This window comes from Oncorhynchus kisutch, linkage group LG13 (genome assembly GCF_002021735.2).
Source record: "Oncorhynchus kisutch isolate 150728-3 linkage group LG13, Okis_V2, whole genome shotgun sequence".
Lineage (NCBI taxonomy): Eukaryota > Metazoa > Chordata > Actinopteri > Salmoniformes > Salmonidae > Oncorhynchus > Oncorhynchus kisutch.
Genome location: NC_034186.2, coordinates 13,165,359 through 13,181,762, shown reverse-complemented (window position 1 = coordinate 13,181,762; position 16,404 = coordinate 13,165,359). Strand labels below are relative to the sequence as shown.

Genomic DNA, 16,404 nt, shown 5'->3' with positions numbered 1-16,404 from the left:
TTTTGATGTAGCCTCATTTTGACCAGCTAACAGCCTAACCACCAATCAAGCAACAATATGGACTAAACACAGCTACAGGATTATTTTGCTGCAACAATACAGGTCAAATTAAGATCCTACATCTGTAACAGCCTCTTGACGTTAGATTCCATATGTTATAGCGGTGGGGGGCTGGGAGGCTCAGGGTGGGAAAAGAAACAGGATCTAATGAGCAGTGCAGATCACTGCATACATTTCCAGCCGTTGTTTCAGGCATTAGCTCTGGCCCTAAGTTAAATATTTGTCTTGACTCCAAAATTACCGGAGCCTGTGAGAAGTTTTCTTGAACAGGAAAACCATTTCCCTCATACTGAAGTCTGACTGAACATAATGGCTGCGTCCCAAATGGCACCCTATTCCCTATGTAGTGCACAACTTTTGACCAGGCTCTGGCTAAAAGTAGTGCACTATGATATAGAGATTTGAGTGCCGTTTGGACACAGACGCAATCCTTTGGCCTTTTGTCTAGAGAGGATGGTTGTAATGCCAACACTGTTTACCCCCACTGCAGCACATGTCATTGTAGAAATAGTTGTTTGTCTGTGGAGCTGAGAGATAAAGAGAGAGGGAGAGTTAGAGAGTTAGAGGAGGATATTTGAGAGAGGTGAGTTAGAGGGGGTTATTTGAGAGAGTGGAGTTAGAGGGTGTTATTTGAGAGAGGGGAGAGTTAGAGGGGGTTATTTGAGAGAGGGGGAGTTAGAGGGGGGTATTTGAGAGAGGGAGTTAGAGGGGGGTATTTGAGAGAGGGAGTTAGAGGGGGTTATTTGAGAGAGGGAGTTAGAGGGGGTTATTTGAGAGAGGGAGTTAGAGGGGGGTATTTGAGAGAGGGAGTTAGAGGGGTTATTTGAGAGAGGGAGTTAGAGGGGGGTATTTGAGAGAGGGGAGTTAGAGGGGGTTATTTGAGAGAGGGAGTTAGAGGGGGGTTATTTGAGAGAGGGGAGTTAGAGGGGGTTATTTGAGAGAGGGGAGTTAGAGGGGTTTATTTGAGAGAGGGGAGTTAGAGGGGGTTATTTGAGAGAGGGAGTTAGAGGGGGTTATTTGAGAGAGGGAGTTAGAGGGGGTTAGCTGAAGAAAATAACCATACATGATTTCCCTCAGGAATAGATACTATCTGAATACATCTTGGGTCATCATCATCATCATCATCATCATCATCATCATGATTTCAGGCTCCAATAATAATAATGTAAAATAATATGCTGCAGCTTCCATTGAGCCCTGTCTGTCCCAGATCAGTGTGTATTGGTGGGGAACAACACAACCCTCCCACTCAGACATATGGTAGCTGACAAACTGACAGAGCATCATCTCCAGGGGAGCCTCAGTCCAACCAAACCACAGTCCTCCCTATGAATGTGACTGTGACTGACTCACACAAGTCCATAGGGGATGGGATGGCTGTTGGCCAACTTCTCTCCTCTCTCTGATTCTGTTCTACAGTATGTGTTATGCTATGCTTTCTACTCTCCTTCCCTCTCTCCTTTCCTCTTTCTCCTTCCCTCTCACTCCTTCCCTCTCTCCTTTCCTCTTTCTCCTTCCCTCTCACTCCTTCCCTCTCTCCTTTCCTCTTTCTCCTTCCCTCTCACTCCTTCCCTCTCTCCTTTCCTCTCTCTCCTTCCCTCTCCTTTCCTCTTTCTCCTTCCCTCTCACTCCTTCCCTCTCTCCTTTCCTCTTTCTCCTTCCCTCTCACTCCTTCCCCTTTCTCCTTTCCTCTTTCTCCTTCCCTCTCACTCCTTCCCTCTCTCCTTTCCTCTTTCCCCTTCCCTCTCACTCCTTCCCTCTCTCCTTTCCTCTTTCTCCTTCCCTCTCACTCCTCCCCTCTCTCCTTTCCCTTTCTCCTTCCCTCTCACTTCCTTCCTCTTTCTCCTTCCCTCTCAACCTCTTCCCTCTCTCTTTCCCTCTCTCTCTCTTCCTCTCTCCTTTCCTCTATCTCCTTCCCTCTCTCTTCTTCCTCTCTCCTTCCCCCTCTCAATTCCTCTCTCTCAGCCTTCCGTCTCTCCATTCCTCTCTCTCCTTCCCTCTATCTCATTCCCTCTCTCCTTTCCTCTTTTTCCTTTGCTTTCCTCTCTCTTCTTCCCTCTCTCCTTTCCTCCCTCTCTCATTCCTCTCTCCTTTCCTCTCTCTCCTTCCCTCTCTCCTTTCCCCCTCTTTCCTTCCCTCTCTCCTTACCTCTCTCTCTTCCATCTCCTTCCCTCTCTCGCTTTTCCTCTCACCCCTTCCCTCTCTCTTTCCTCTCTCTCCTTTCCTCTCTCTATCCTTCCCTCTCTCCTTTCATCTCTCTCCTCCCCGCTCTCCTTTCCTCTCTCACGTTTCCTCTCTCTCCTCTCCTTCCCTCTCTCATTCCTTTCTCTCCTTTCCTCTCGCCCTATCCTTCCCTCTGTCCTTACCCTCTCTCCTTTCCTCTCTCTCCTTCTCTCTCTCCTTCCCTCTCACTTCTGTCTCTCTCCTTCCCTCCTTCTCCTTCCTCTCCTTCCCTCTCTCATTTCCTCTCTCTNCCCTCCCACTCAGACATATGGTAGCTGACAAACTGACAGAGCATCATCTCCAGGGGAGCCTCAGTCCAACCAAACCACAGTCCTCCCTATGAATGTGACTGTGACTGACTCACACAAGTCCATAGGGGATGGGATGGCTGTTGGCCAACTTCTCTCCTCTCTCTGATTCTGTTCTACAGTATGTGTTATGCTATGCTTTCTACTCTCCTTCCCTCTCTCCTTTCCTCTTTCTCCTTCCCTCTCACTCCTTCCCTCTCTCCTTTCCTCTTTCTCCTTCCCTCTCACTCCTTCCCTCTCTCCTTTCCTCTTTCTCCTTCCCTCTCACTCCTTCCCTCTCTCCTTTCCTCTCTCTCCTTCCCTCTCCTTTCCTCTTTCTCCTTCCCTCTCACTCCTTCCCTCTCTCCTTTCCTCTTTCTCCTTCCCTCTCACTCCTTCCCTTTCTCCTTTCCTCTTTCTCCTTCCCTCTCACTCCTTCCCTCTCTCCTTTCCTCTTCTCCTTCCCTCTCACTCCTTCCCTCTCTCCTTTCCTCTTCTCCTTCCTCTCACTCCTCCCCTCTCTCCTTTCCTCTTTCTCCTTCCCTCTCACTCCTTTCCTCTTTCTCCTTCCCTCTCACTCCTTCCCTCTCTCCTTTCCTCTCTCTCCTTTCCTCTCTCCTTTCCTCTATCTCCTTCCCTCTCTCTTCTTCCCTCTCTCCTTCCCCCTCTCAATTCCTCTCTCTCGCCTTCCGTCTCTCCATTCCTCTCTCTCCTTCCCTCTATCTCATTCCCTCTCTCCTTTCCTCTTTTTCCTTTGCTTTCCTCTCTCTTCTTCCCTCTCTCCTTTCCTCCCTCTCTCATTTCCTCTCTCCTTTCCTCTCTCTCCTTCCCTCTCTCCTTTCCCCCTCTTTCCTTCCCTCTCTCCTTACCTCTCTCTCCATCTCCTTCCCTCTCTCGCTTTTCCTCTCACCCCTTCCCTCTCTCCTTTCCTCTCTCTCCTTTCCTCTCTCTATCCTTCCCTCTCTCCTTTCATCTCTCTCCCTCCCGCTCTCCTTTCCTCTCTCACGTTTCCTCTCTCTCTCTCCTTCCCTCTCTCATTCCTTCTCTCCTTTCCTCTCGCCCTCTCCTTCCCTCTGTCCTTCCCTCTCTCCTTTCCTCTCTCTCCTTCTCTCTCTCCTTCCCTCTCACCTTTCCTGTCTCTCTCCTTCCCTCTCTCCTTCCTCTCCTTCCCTCTCTCATTTCCTCTCTCTTCCCTCTCTCTCCTTTCACCTCTCCTTCCTTCCCCTTCTCTCTCCTTTCCTTCCTCTCTCTCCTTCCTCTCTCCTCCTTCTCTTCTATCTCCTTCCCTCTTTCCTTTCCTTCCTCTTCTTTCCTTTCCTCTCTCCTCCTTCCCTCTCTCCTTGCCTCTCTCTCTCCCTCCCACTCTCCTTTCCTCTCTCTCCTTCCTCTCTCTCCTTCCCTCTATCCATTCATCTCTCTCCTTCCCTCTCTCTACTTTCTCTCTCTCCTGCCCTCTCTCCTTTCCTCTCTCTACTTTCCTCTATCTCATTACCTCTCTCTTTCCCTCTCTCCTTTCCTCTCTCTTTCCTTCCCTCACTCCTTCCTCTCTCCTTCCTCTATCTCCTTTCCTCTCTCCTTCCCTCTCTCTCCTTGTTCACTCTCCTTCCCTCTCTCCTTTCCTCGCTCTCTTTTCCTCTCCTCTCCTTCCCTCCCTCCATCCTTCCCTCTTTCCTTTCCTTTCTCTCCTTCCCTCTATCTCCTTCCCTCTCTCCTTTCCTCTCTCTCTCCTTCCCGCTCTCCTTTCCTCTCTCTCCTTCCTCCCTCTCCTTCCCTCTCTCCATTCCTCTCTCTCCTTCCCTCTCTGCTTTCCTTTATCTCCTTGCCTCACTCCTTTCCTCTCTCTCCTTTCCTCTCTCTCCTTTCCTCTCACCCCCTTCCCTCTCTCCTTTCATCTCTTTCCTTTCCGCTCTTTCCTTCCCTCTCCTTCCCTCTCTCCTTTTCTCTCTCCCCTTTCCTCTCCATCTCCTTCCCTCTCTCTCCTTCCTCTATCTCCTTCCCTCTCTCCTTTCCTCTCTTTCCTTTCCTCTCACCTTCCCTCTCGCCTTCCCTCTCTCTCCTTCCCGCTATATCTCCTCTCCTCTCTCCGTTTCCTCTCGCCTTTCTCTCTCTCCTTCCCTCTCTCCTTCCCTCTCTCCTTCCCTCTTTCCTTTCCTTTCCTTTCTCTCCTTCCCTCTATCTCCTTCCCTCTCTCCTTTCCTCTCTCTCTCCTTCCCGCTCTCCTTTCCTCTCTCTCCTTCCTCCCTCTCCTTCCCTCTCTCCATTCCTCTCTCTCCTTCCCTCTCTGCTTTCCTTTATCTCCTTGCCTCACTCCTTTCCTCTCTCTCCTTTCCTCTCTCTCCTTTCCTCTCTCCCCTTCCCTCTCTCCTTTCATCTCTTTCCTTTCCGCTCTTTCCTTCCCTCTCTCCTTTCCTCTCTCCTTTTCCCACCTCCCTTTCCTCTCTCCTTCCCTCTCTCCTTTTCTCTCTCCCCTTTCCTCTCACCTTCCCTCTCTCTCCTCCCTCTCTCTCCTTCCCTCTCTCCTTTCCTCTCTTTCCTTTCCTCTCACCTTCCCTCTCAGCTCCTTCCCTCTCGCCTTCCCTCTCTCTCCTTCCCGCTATATCTCCTCTCCTCTCTCCTTTCCTCTCGCCTTTCCTCTCTCTCCTTCCCTCTCTCCTTCCCTCTCTCTTTCCCCCTCTTTCCCTCCCACTCTCCTTTCCTCTCTCCTCTTTCTCTCTCTCCTTCCCTCTCTCCATTCCTCTCTCTCCTCCCTCTATCTCCTTCCCTCTCTCCTTTCCTCTCTTTCCTTTCCTTTCTCTCCTTCCCTCTCTCCTTTCAATCCCTCTCATCGTTTCCTCTCGCCTTTCCTCTCACTCCTTCCCTCTCTCCTTTCCTCTCTCTCCTTCCCTCTGGCTCCTTCCCTCTCTCCTTTCCTCTCTCACCTTCCCTCTCTCCTTTCCCTTTTCCTTCCCCCACTCCTTCCCTCTTTCTCCTTCCCTCTCCTTTCCTCCCTCCTTCTGTCTCTCCTTTCCTCTCTCTCCTTCTCTCTTTCTTTCCTCTCTCTCCTTCCCTCTCTCCTTCCCCCTCCCCTTTCCTATCTCTCCATCCCTCTCTCCTTCCCTCTCTCCTTTCCTCGCTCACCTTTCCTCTCTCTCCTTCCCTCTCTCCTTCCCTCTTCTGCCTCCTTTCTATCCTCCATTTATTTCCTTGGATTGAGTCATCTTCTCTCTTCTTTTTTCTCTCCCTCCTCTCCTCTTTTCCTTCTCTCCGTGTCCTGACATTCAGCCTGACTTCTCCCTGTGGAATAAATCACACCTAAACAACCAACCGTGGTGAACTGTATCTTCCCAGCTTTCCCGCCACCCAGCCCAATTCCTCATGCCTGTCCAATATCCTGTGCAGTTCTTTTGTTTACATTTAGCGTACTCTAAAAGCATTAAGAAGGCGTGGATCAGGGGCCTGACTATAAATCGATGGAGGAGGAGAGGTTCGGAGAGGCAGGAGGAGAGGCTGGTGAGGCGGGGTAGATAGGCTGGAGTGGCTAGAGGGGTAGGAGAGTCTGGCGCTGGGGAATATGGCTACCAGACGTCCACTGAAGTGACTGCAGTCCAGACCTTATCCACCGACATAGCCTCAGGCTTTGGAGAAACAAAAAGGGATACTCTCCTCTCCTCTCCCCTCCTCCCCTTTCCTTTCATATCTCCCTCTTCATCTCTCCTCTCCCCTCCTCCCCCTTCTCCTCTCCTCTCCTATCTCCCCTCTCCTCTCCTATCTCCCTCCTCTCCCCTCCTCCCCACTCCTCTCCTATCCCCTCCTCCCCCTTCTCCTCTCCTCTCCTATCTTCCCTCTCCTCTCCCCTTCTCCCCTCTCCTCTCCCCTCCTCCCCACTCCTGTCCTCTCCTCTCCCCTCCTCCCCACTCCTGTCCTCTCCCCTCCTCCCTCTCCCCTCCTCCCCCACTTCCTCTCCTTTCCCCTCCTCCCCTCTCCTCTCCCCTTCTCCCCTCTTCTCTCCCCTCCCCTCCTCCCCTCTCCCCTCCTCCCTCCTGCCCTCCCTTCCTCCCACTCCTCTCCTTTCCCCTCCTCCCTCTCCTCACCCCTTCTCCCCTCTCCTCCCCCTTCCCCCACTCTGTCCTCTCCTCTCTCCTTCCTCTCTCTCCCCCTCCTCCCCCCTCCTCCCCTCTCCCTCCTCCCCTCCTCCCCTCCTCCCCACTCCTCTCCCCTCCTCCCCTCTCCCCTCCCCTCCTCCCACTCCTCTCCTCTCCCTTCCTCCCCACTCCTCTCCCTCCCCTCCTCCCCACTCCTCTCCCCTCCTCCCCTCTCCCTCCTCCCCCTCCTCTCCTAACCCCTCCTCCCCACTCTGTCCTCTCCCCTCCTCCCCCCTCCCCTCCTCCCCACTCCTCTCCTCTCCCTTCCTCCCCACTCCTCTCCCCTCCCCTCCTCCCCACTCCGTCTCCCCTCCATCCCCTCTCCCCTCCCCTCCTCCCCACTCCTCTCCTATCCCCTCCCTCCCCACTCCTGCCCTCTCCCCTCCTCCCCTCTCCCTCCCCTCCTCCCCACTCCTCTCCTCTCCCTCCTCCCCTCTCCTCTCCCCTCCCCTCCTCCACACTCCTCTCCCCTCCTCCCCCTCTCCCCTCCCCTCCTCCCCACTCCTCTCCCCTCCTCTCCTCTCCCCTCCTCCACACTCCTCTCCCCTCCTCCCCTCTCCTCTCCTCAGTGTGGCTGTAGGACAGTTCATAGGCTACATTCTTCTGGTTAGAAAGAGATGAATTTGTACCAAGACTAAACTCCCAAAACATTCCTAAAATGAACAGTTTATTTAGTCAACGGGCTATTTTCATTGTTATCAGCAATTAGGCAAATCCCCCGAGTCTCAATGTGGTCGAGTTTAAAAGCAGGGCTTTTCTTCTGTTTGTGTGCATTACAAAGTTTTATGCAAACACAAAGCTAGGACTCCCTTTGGGCAGATAAGGTAGTTCTATTTCCTGTTAACGAGAGACACTGCTACAGTAAGGCAGTGAGAGCTGGCCTGACCGTAACCCACATGGTTCTGTAACGCAAAACCAATCCTACTACGACAAGAGCAGATTTCTGTCAAATTGTAAATGTCAGCAGCGAGCAGGCATTTGAAATAAGATTATATAATTAATTAAATTAACCAAATATTGTACATCTTCCTGATTGGTTATGTAACTAGAGATCCCTGGGAAATGTTTTCAGAGTCTTGACCCTCAGTTACTTCCTGTCAGACTCAACAAATTGCCCACGCAAGTCAGAGTGAGACAAGCTTCCCCTCCCTACCCCATGGCAGGAGACAGAGCTCCAGGATGTCAGGAGACAGAGAGAGACAGAGAGATACAGAGAGACAGAGAGAGACAAGCTTCCCCTCCCTACCCCATGGCAGGAGACAGAGAGAGACAGAGAGAGACAAGCTTCCTCTCCCTACCCCATGGCAGGAGACAGAGAGAGACAGAGAGACAGAGAGATAATCAAATCAAATCAAATTTTATTTGTCACGTACACATGGTTAGCAGATGTTAATGCGAGTGTAGCGAAATGCTTGTGCTTCTAGTTCCGACAATGCAGTAATAACCAACAAGTAATCTAACTAACAATTCCAAAACTACTGTCTTATACACACAAGTGTAAGGGGATAAAGAATATGTACATAAGGATATATGAATGAGTGATGGTACAGAGCGGCATAGGCAAGTTACAGTAGATGGTATCGAGTACAGTATCTACATATGAGATGAGTATGTAAACAAAGTGGCATAGTTAAAGTGGCCAGTGATACATGTATTACATAAAGACGCAGTAGATGATATAGAGTACAGTATATACGTATACATATGAGATGAATAATGTAGGGTATGTAAACAGAGAGATACAGAGAGAGACAGAGAGATACAGAGAGAGACAGAGAGACAGAGAGAGACAAGCTTCCCCTCCCTACCCCATGGCAGGAGACAGAGCTCCAGGATGTCAGGAGACAGAGAGAGACAAGCTTCCCCTCCCTACCCCATGGCAGGAGACAGAGATCCAGGATGTCAGGAGACAGAGAGAGACAAGCTTCCCCTCCCTACCCCATGGCAGGAGACAGGGCTCCAGGATGTCAGGAGACAGAGAGAGACAGAGAGATACAGAGAGACAGAGAGAGACAGAGAGAGACAGAGAGATACAGAGAGAGACAGAGAGACAGAGAGAGACAAGCTTCCCCTCCCTACCCCATGGCAGGAGACAGAGCTTCAGGATGTCAGGAGACAGAGAGAGACAGAGAGACAGAGAGATACAGAGAGACAGAGATACAGAGAGACAGAGAGATACAGAGAGAGACAGAGAGATACAGAGAGAGACAGAGAGATACAGAGAGACAGATAGAGACAAGCTTCCCCTCCCTACCCCATGGTAGGAGACAGAGCTCCAGGATGTCAGGAGACAGATAGATACAGAGAGACAGAGAGAGACAAGCTTCCCCTCCCTACCCCATGGCAGGAGACAGAGCTCCAGGATGTCAGGAGACAGAGAGAGACAGAGAGACAGAGAGATATACAGAGAGACAGAGATATACAGAGAGACAGAGAGATACAGAGAGAGACAGAGAGAGACAGAGAGACAGAGAGAGACAAGCTTCCCCTCCCTACCCCATGGCAGGAGACAGAGCTCCAGGATGTCAGGAGACAGAGAGAGACAAGCTTCCCCTCCCTACCCCATGGCAGGAGACAGAGATCCAGGATGTCAGGAGACAGAGAGAGACAAGCTTCCCCTCCCTACCCCATGGCAGGAGACAGGGCTCCAGGATGTCAGGAGACAGAGAGAGACAGAGAGACAGAGAGATACAGAGAGACAGAGAGATACAGAGGAGACAGAGAGATACAGAGAGACAGAGAGATACAGAGAGACAGAGAGAGACAGAGAGAGACAGAGAGATACACAGAGAGACAGAGAGACAGAGAGACAGAGAGAGACAAGCTTCCCCTCCCTACCCCATGGCAGGAGACAGAGCTCCAGGATGTCAGGAGACAGAGAGAGACAGAGAGACAGAGAGATACAGAGAGACAGAGAGATACAGAGAGACAGAGAGATACAGAGAGACAGAGAGACAAGCTTCCCCTCCCTACCCCATGGCAGGAGACAGAGCTCCAGGATGTCAGGAGACAGAGAGAGACAGAGAGACAGAGAGATACAGAGAGACAGAGATACAGAGAGACAGAGAGATACAGAGAGAGACAGAGAGATACAGAGAGAGACAGAGAGATACAGAGAGACAGATAGAGACAAGCTTCCCCTCCCTACCCCCATGGCAGGAGACAGAGCTCCAGGATGTCAGGAGACAGAGCTCCAGGATGTCAGGAGACAGATAGATACAGAGAGAGACAAGCTTCCCCTCCCTACCCCATGGTAGGAGACAGAGCTCCAGGATGTCAGGAGACAGATAGATACAGAGAGACAGAGAGAGACAAGCTTCCCCTCCTACCCCATGGCAGGAGACAGAGCTCCAGGATGTCAGGAGACAGAGAGAGACAGAGAGACAGAGAGATATACAGAGAGACAGAGAGATACAGAGAGACAGAGAGATACAGAGAGAGACAGAGAGATAACAGAGAGACAGATAGAGACAATCTTCCCCTCCCTACCCCATGGTAGGAGACAGAGCTCCAGGATGTCAGGAGACAGAGCTTCAGGATGTCAGGAGACAGAGAGATACAGAGAGACAGAGAGATACAGAGAGACAGAGAGATACAGAGAGACAGAGAGAGACAGAGAGAGACAGAGAGATACACAGAGAGACAGAGAGACAGAGAGAGACAAGCTTCCCCTCCCTACCCCATGGCAGGAGACAGAGCTCCAGGATGTCAGGAGACAGAGAGAGACAGAGAGACAGAGAGATACAGAGAGACAGAGAGATACAGAGAGACAGAGAGATACAGAGAGACAGAGAGAGATACAGAGATACAGAGAGACAAGCTTCCCCTCCCTACCCCATGGTAGGGAGACAGAGCTCCAGGATGTCAGGAGACAGAGCTTCAGGATGTCAGGAGACAGAGAGATACAGAGAGACAGAGAGATACAGAGAGACAGAGAGATACAGAGAGACAGAGAGAGACAGAGAGAGACAGAGAGATACACAGAGAGACAGAGAGACAGAGACAGAGAGAGACAAGCTTCCCCTCCCTACCCCATGGCAGGAGACAGAGCTCCAGGATGTCAGGAGACAGAGAGAGACAGAGAGACAGAGAGATACAGAGAGACAGAGAGATACAGAGAGACAGAGAGATACAGAGAGACAGAGAGATACAGAGATACAGAGAGACAAGCTTCCCCTCCCTACCCCATGGCAGGAGACAGAGCTCCAGGATGTCAGGAGACAGAGAGAGACAGAGAGACAGAGAGATACAGAGAGACAGAGATACAGAGAGACAGAGAGATACAGAGAGAGACAGAGAGTACAGAGAGAGGACAGAGAGATACAGAGAGACAGATAGAGACAAGCTTCCCCTCCCTACCCCATGGCAGGAGACAGAGCTCCAGGATGTCAGGAGACAGAGCTCCAGGATGTCAGGAGACAGATAGATACAGAGAGAGACAAGCTTCCCCTCCCTACCCCATGGTAGGAGACAGAGCTCCAGGATGTCAGGAGACAGATAGATACAGAGAGACAGAGAGAGACAAGCTTCCCCTCCCTACCCCATGGCAGGAGACAGAGCTCCAGGATGTCAGGAGACAGAGAGAGACAGAGAGACAGAGAGATATACAGAGAGACAGAGAGATACAGAGAGACAGAGAGATACAGAGAGAGACAGAGAGATAACAGAGAGACAGATAGAGACAATCTTCCCCTCCCTACCCCATGGTAGGAGACAGAGCTCCAGGATGTCAGGAGACAGAGCTCCAGGATGTCAGGAGACAGATAGATACAGAGAGACAGAGAGAGACAAGATTCCCCTCCCTACCCCATGGCAGGAGACAGAGCTCCAGGATGGCAGGAGACAGAGAGAGACAAGATTCCCCTCCCTACCCCATGGCAGGAGACAGAGCTCCAGGATGGCAGGAGACAGAGCTCCAGGATTTCAGGTTAGCAATGTACCGTTAACAATATTGTGTAGAGTACTGTATGGTGAAAAGATGGCCCATTGTTGAGCTCATTATTTACTGAGGCTAAATGCTTTAGTCAGGGTCACAGGTTACAGTATCATCTTGATATGATAATGAGCTACAGGATACAGCCCCACTCCTCTCCCAGTGCAGACTAAGCTGCCGCTCTCCACTGACCTGTGGGTCTACTGGCCATTGGTTTGACTTCTGGCTTTAGTGATAGTGGAGGCTGTTTAGTCTCCCGTCTACACAAGGTGAACGAAATGGAGAAGGAGAGAGAGAGAGATACAGAGAGACAGAGAGAGACAGAGAGAGACAGAGAGACAGAGAGAGACAGAGAGACAGAGAGAGACAGAGAGAGACAGAGAGATACAGAGAGACAGAGAGATGCAGAGAGACAGAGAGATACAGAGAGACAGAGAGATACAGAGAGAGACAGAGAGAGAGAGAGATACAGAGAGACAGAGAGAGACAGAGACACAGAGAGACACAGAGACACAGAGAGACAGAGAGATACAGAGAGACAGAGAGACAAAGAGACAGAGAGATACAGAAAGAGAGAGAGACAGAGAGACAGAGAGATACAGAGAGAGAGACAGAGAGACAAAGAGACAGAGAGAGAGAGAGACAGAGAGAAAGAGAGACAGAGAGAGACAGAGAGACAGAGACATCGATTTTTTTCCCCATGCCAATAAAGCCCTTAAATTGAATTGAATTGAGAGGCAGGCATAGAGAGAGAGGCCTACAGTGTGTGTATAAGGTAATGAGAGAACAAAATGTGTGAAAATAGAGAGAAAAAAGACATTAACGTGTGTATAGGACAAAAAGGATTGAAAAGAACAGAGAAAAAAATCCTCCCTGCTCCCTGACCCTGCTCCCTGCTCCCTGCTCCCTGACCCTGCTCCCTGACCCTGCTCCCTGCTCCCTGACCCTGCTCCCTGACCCTGCTCCCTGACCTGCTCCCTGCTCCCTGACCCTGCTCCCTGACCCTGCTCCTGCTCCCTGACCCTGCTCCCTGACCCTGCTCCCTGACCCTGCTCCCTGACCCTCCTCCCTGCTCCCTGACCCTGCTCCCTGACCCTGCTCCCTGACCCTGCTCCCTGCTCCCTGACCCTGCTCTCTGACCCTGCTCCCTGCTCTCTGACCCTGCTCCCTGCTCCCTGCCCTCTGACCCTGCTCTCTGACCCTGCCCCCTGACCCTGCTCCCTGCTCCCTGACCCTGCTCTCTGACCCTGCTCCCTGCTCTCTGACCCTGCTCCCTGCTCCCTGACCCTGCTCCCTGCTCCCTGACCCTGCTCCCTGCTCCCTGACCCTGCTCTCTGACCCTGCTCCCTGCTCTCTGACCCTGCTCCCTGCTCTCTGACCCTGCTCCCTGCTCCCTGACCCTGCTCCCTGCTCTCTGACCCTGCTCCCTGACCCTGCTCCCTGACCCTGCTCTCTGACCCTGCTCCCTGACCCTGCTCCCTGACCCTGCTCTCTGCTCTCTGACCCTGCTCCCTGACCCTGCTCCCTGACCCTGCTCCCTGCTCCCTGACCCTGCTCTCTGACCCTGCTCCCTGCTCTCTGACCCTGCTCCCTGCTCTCTGACCCTGCTCCCTGCTCCCTGACCCTGCTCCCTGCCTCCCTGCTCCCTGCTCTCTGCTCTCTGACCCTGCTCCCTGCCTCCCTGCTCCCTGCTCTCTGCTCTCTGACCCTGCTCTCTGACCCTGCTCTCTGACCCTGCTCCCTGACCCTGCTCTCTGACCCTGCTCTCTGACCCTGCTCCCTGCTCCCTGCGTCTCTGCTCCCTGCCCTCCCTGCTCCCTGCTTACCGCTCCCTGCCACCCTGCTCCCTGCGTCCCTGCTCCCTGCCTCCCTGCGTCCCTGCTCCCTGCTCCATGTCTCCCTGCGTCCCTGCTCCCTGCGTCCCTTCTCCCTGCTCCCTGCGTCCCTGCTACCTGCTCCATGCGTCCCTGCTCCCTGCTCCCTGCGTCCCTGCTCCCTGCTCCCTGCGTCCCTGCTCCATGCCTTCCTGCTCCCTGCCTCCCTGCGTCCCTGCTCCCTGCCTCCCTTTACCCTGCTCTCTGCCTACCTGCCTCCCTGCGTCCTTTCTCCCTGCGTCCTTTCTCCCTGCTCCCTGCGTCCCTGCTCCCTGCGTCCCTGCTCCCTGCGTCCCTGCTCCCTGCTCCCTGCCTCACTGCTTCCCTCCCTGCCTCACTGCTGCCCTCCCTGCCTCACTGCTTCCCTCCCTGCCTCACTGCTTCCCTCCCTGCCTCACTGCTTCCCTCCTTGCCTCACTGCTTCCCTCCCTGCCTCCCTGCTTCCCTCCCTGCTTCCCTCCCTGCCTCACTGCTTCCCTCCCTGCCTCACTGCTTCCCTCCCTGCCTGTACTGTATGTTGAATACAGGCACAGTAAGAGAGAAAACAGATTGAATTCCCTAGGGGGAAAAAACATTGTTATTGTCCCTGAACCTCTGTAGAGAAACAGGGGACAGAAACAGTGAACAATACAGACAACAGGAGCAACAGAAGGGGGGAGACAGACAAGAGGAGGGGGAGACATACAACAAGAGGGAGGAGACAGACAACATGAGGGGGAGACAGACAAGAGGAGGGGGAGACATACAACAAGAGGGAGGAGACAGACAACATGAGGGGGAGACAGACAAGAGGAGGGGGAGACAGACAACAGGATGGGGAGACAGACAAGAGGAGGGGGGAGACAGACAACATGAGGGGGAGGAGACAGACAACATGAGGGGGAGACAGACAAGAGGAGGGGGAGACATACAACAAGAGGGAGGAGACAGACAACATGAGGGGGAGACAGACAAGAGGAGGGGGAGACAGACAACAGGAGGGGGAGACAGACAAGAGGAGGGGGGGAGACAGACAACATGAGGGGGAGGAGACAGACAACATGAGCTAGGAGACAGACAACAGGAGGGAGGAGACAGACAACATGAGGGAGGAGACAGACAACATGAGCTAGGAGACAGACAACAGGAGGGAGGAGACAGACAACAGGGGGGAGGAGACAGACAACATGAGGGAGGAGACAGACAACATGAGGGAGGAGACAGACAACATGAGCTAGGAGACAGACAACATGAGGGAGGAGACAGACAGAGTCATTTGGGAGGTCACAGAAGGCTAGTTTGTGTGTGTCATGTTCTAACACCTGTCAGTCATGGGTCAACAAGGATCACTCTTTCTCCACCCCTACCCTCCCGCTATCTCTTTCTCTCTTTCTCACTCTCTCTTTCATGCTTTCTCCCTCCCTCCCTCCCTCCCTCCCTCCCTGCCTATAGTTCAGTGTTTCCATTAGCCTGTGTGTCTCAGGAGCAGTGTAGCTCAAAGGCGTCCGTCACAACGTAAACAGCCCTTTCCCTCTGCCGGCCTATCAGCTCTTCACACTCTGCCCTTCCTCAGGATGTCTGTCCAGACATGGCCCGGCTCGGCACAATCACACCCACCTCACCACTCCAGACAGGGAGTGAGAGCTGGTCTGACACACCCCCTGAGAGCTGGTCTGACACACCCCCTGAGAGCTGGTCTGACACAGGGAGCTGGCTGATGTGTGGATATGGATATATGACAAATCCTGGCTAGATCACTAAATCAAACAGGAACCAGGGAAATTAATCTCTGCGAGTGTGTGTCCCTCTCTGTGAGTGTGTCCCTCTCAGGGGGTTTGTGTGTCCCTCTCTGAGAGTGTGTGTGTGTCCCTCTGTGTGAGTGTGTGTGTCCCTCTCAGGGGGTGTGCAGACTTTGTAATGAAGTGGCTTGGTAATAGTGTCACAGTCTCTGGGGTCTGCTCCAGTCCCGCCCGAAGAATTAATGCAGAGGGAGATAAGAGATAGGGCTGTTTAAAACTGTGTGTGTGTGTGTGTGTGTGTGTGTGTGTGTGTGTGTGTGTGTGTGTGTGTGTGTGTGTGTGTGTGTGTGTGTGTGTGTGTGTGTGTGTGTGTGTGAGAGCTGTGTTTGATGGATGGTGTTTAAACATTGACTCTTTGCCCTACCCTACCACTAATGATTGGACTGGTGAGTGTTGGGAGTTCAACACGGGGGTGGCTATATTTCCCAGGACCGGATAGAGAGAGGACGTGGAGATGGTGAGAGTGTGTGGACAGCAGACAGCCTTGTGTAGAGGTCACTTTACAGGGAAAGATTCATTCATAGCAGAGCAGCTCTTAGATCACACAGACAGACAGACACACACACACAGACACACACACACAGAGACACACACACAGAGAGACACACACAGAGACACACACACACACACACACACACACACACACAAACACACACACACAGAGAGAGGAGACACACACACACATAGACACAGAGACACAGTAGGTAGGGAGAGGGTGATCAATCATAGAGCTCATTGCTGTAGGTAGGCAGAGGATGACCAATCAAAGAGCTCATTGCTGTAGGTAGGGAGAGGGTGATCAATCATAGAGCTCATTGCTGTAGGTAGGCAGAGGGTGACCAATCATAGAGCTCATTGCTGTAGGTAGGGAGAGGGTGATCAATCATAGAGCTCATTGCTGTAGGTAGGCAGAGGGTGACCAATCATAGAGCTCATTGCTGTAGGTAGGCAGAGGGTGACCAATCATAGAGCCAATACACAGAGCAAACTGCCTGACTATCGCTTCCTTTCCTCTCTTCTCCTCTCCTCTCAGCACCAACCTCCTTTCTTTTCCTCCCTTCTCTTTTTTTGGTGCTGGATTGAAGTTGAGAGGGAGGGAAGGCGGCAGTAGCGCGTGCAGACGGCAGA

General features: G+C 52.5%; 1 protein-coding gene across 2 annotated transcripts in view; it reads left to right on the top strand.

The window, feature by feature from the left end:
* The window catches only part of kank4 (KN motif and ankyrin repeat domains 4), a 174,459-nt gene that overhangs the window by 69,544 nt on the left and 88,511 nt on the right, over positions 1-16,404 (top strand). For both annotated transcript variants that reach the window (XM_031785604.1, XM_031785603.1), the window contains one exon: positions 16,362-16,404. This exon is cut by the window's right edge and continues 55 nt beyond it. The gene's annotated coding sequence lies outside the window, so the exon portion shown is untranslated. The remainder of the gene's footprint in view (positions 1-16,361) is intronic.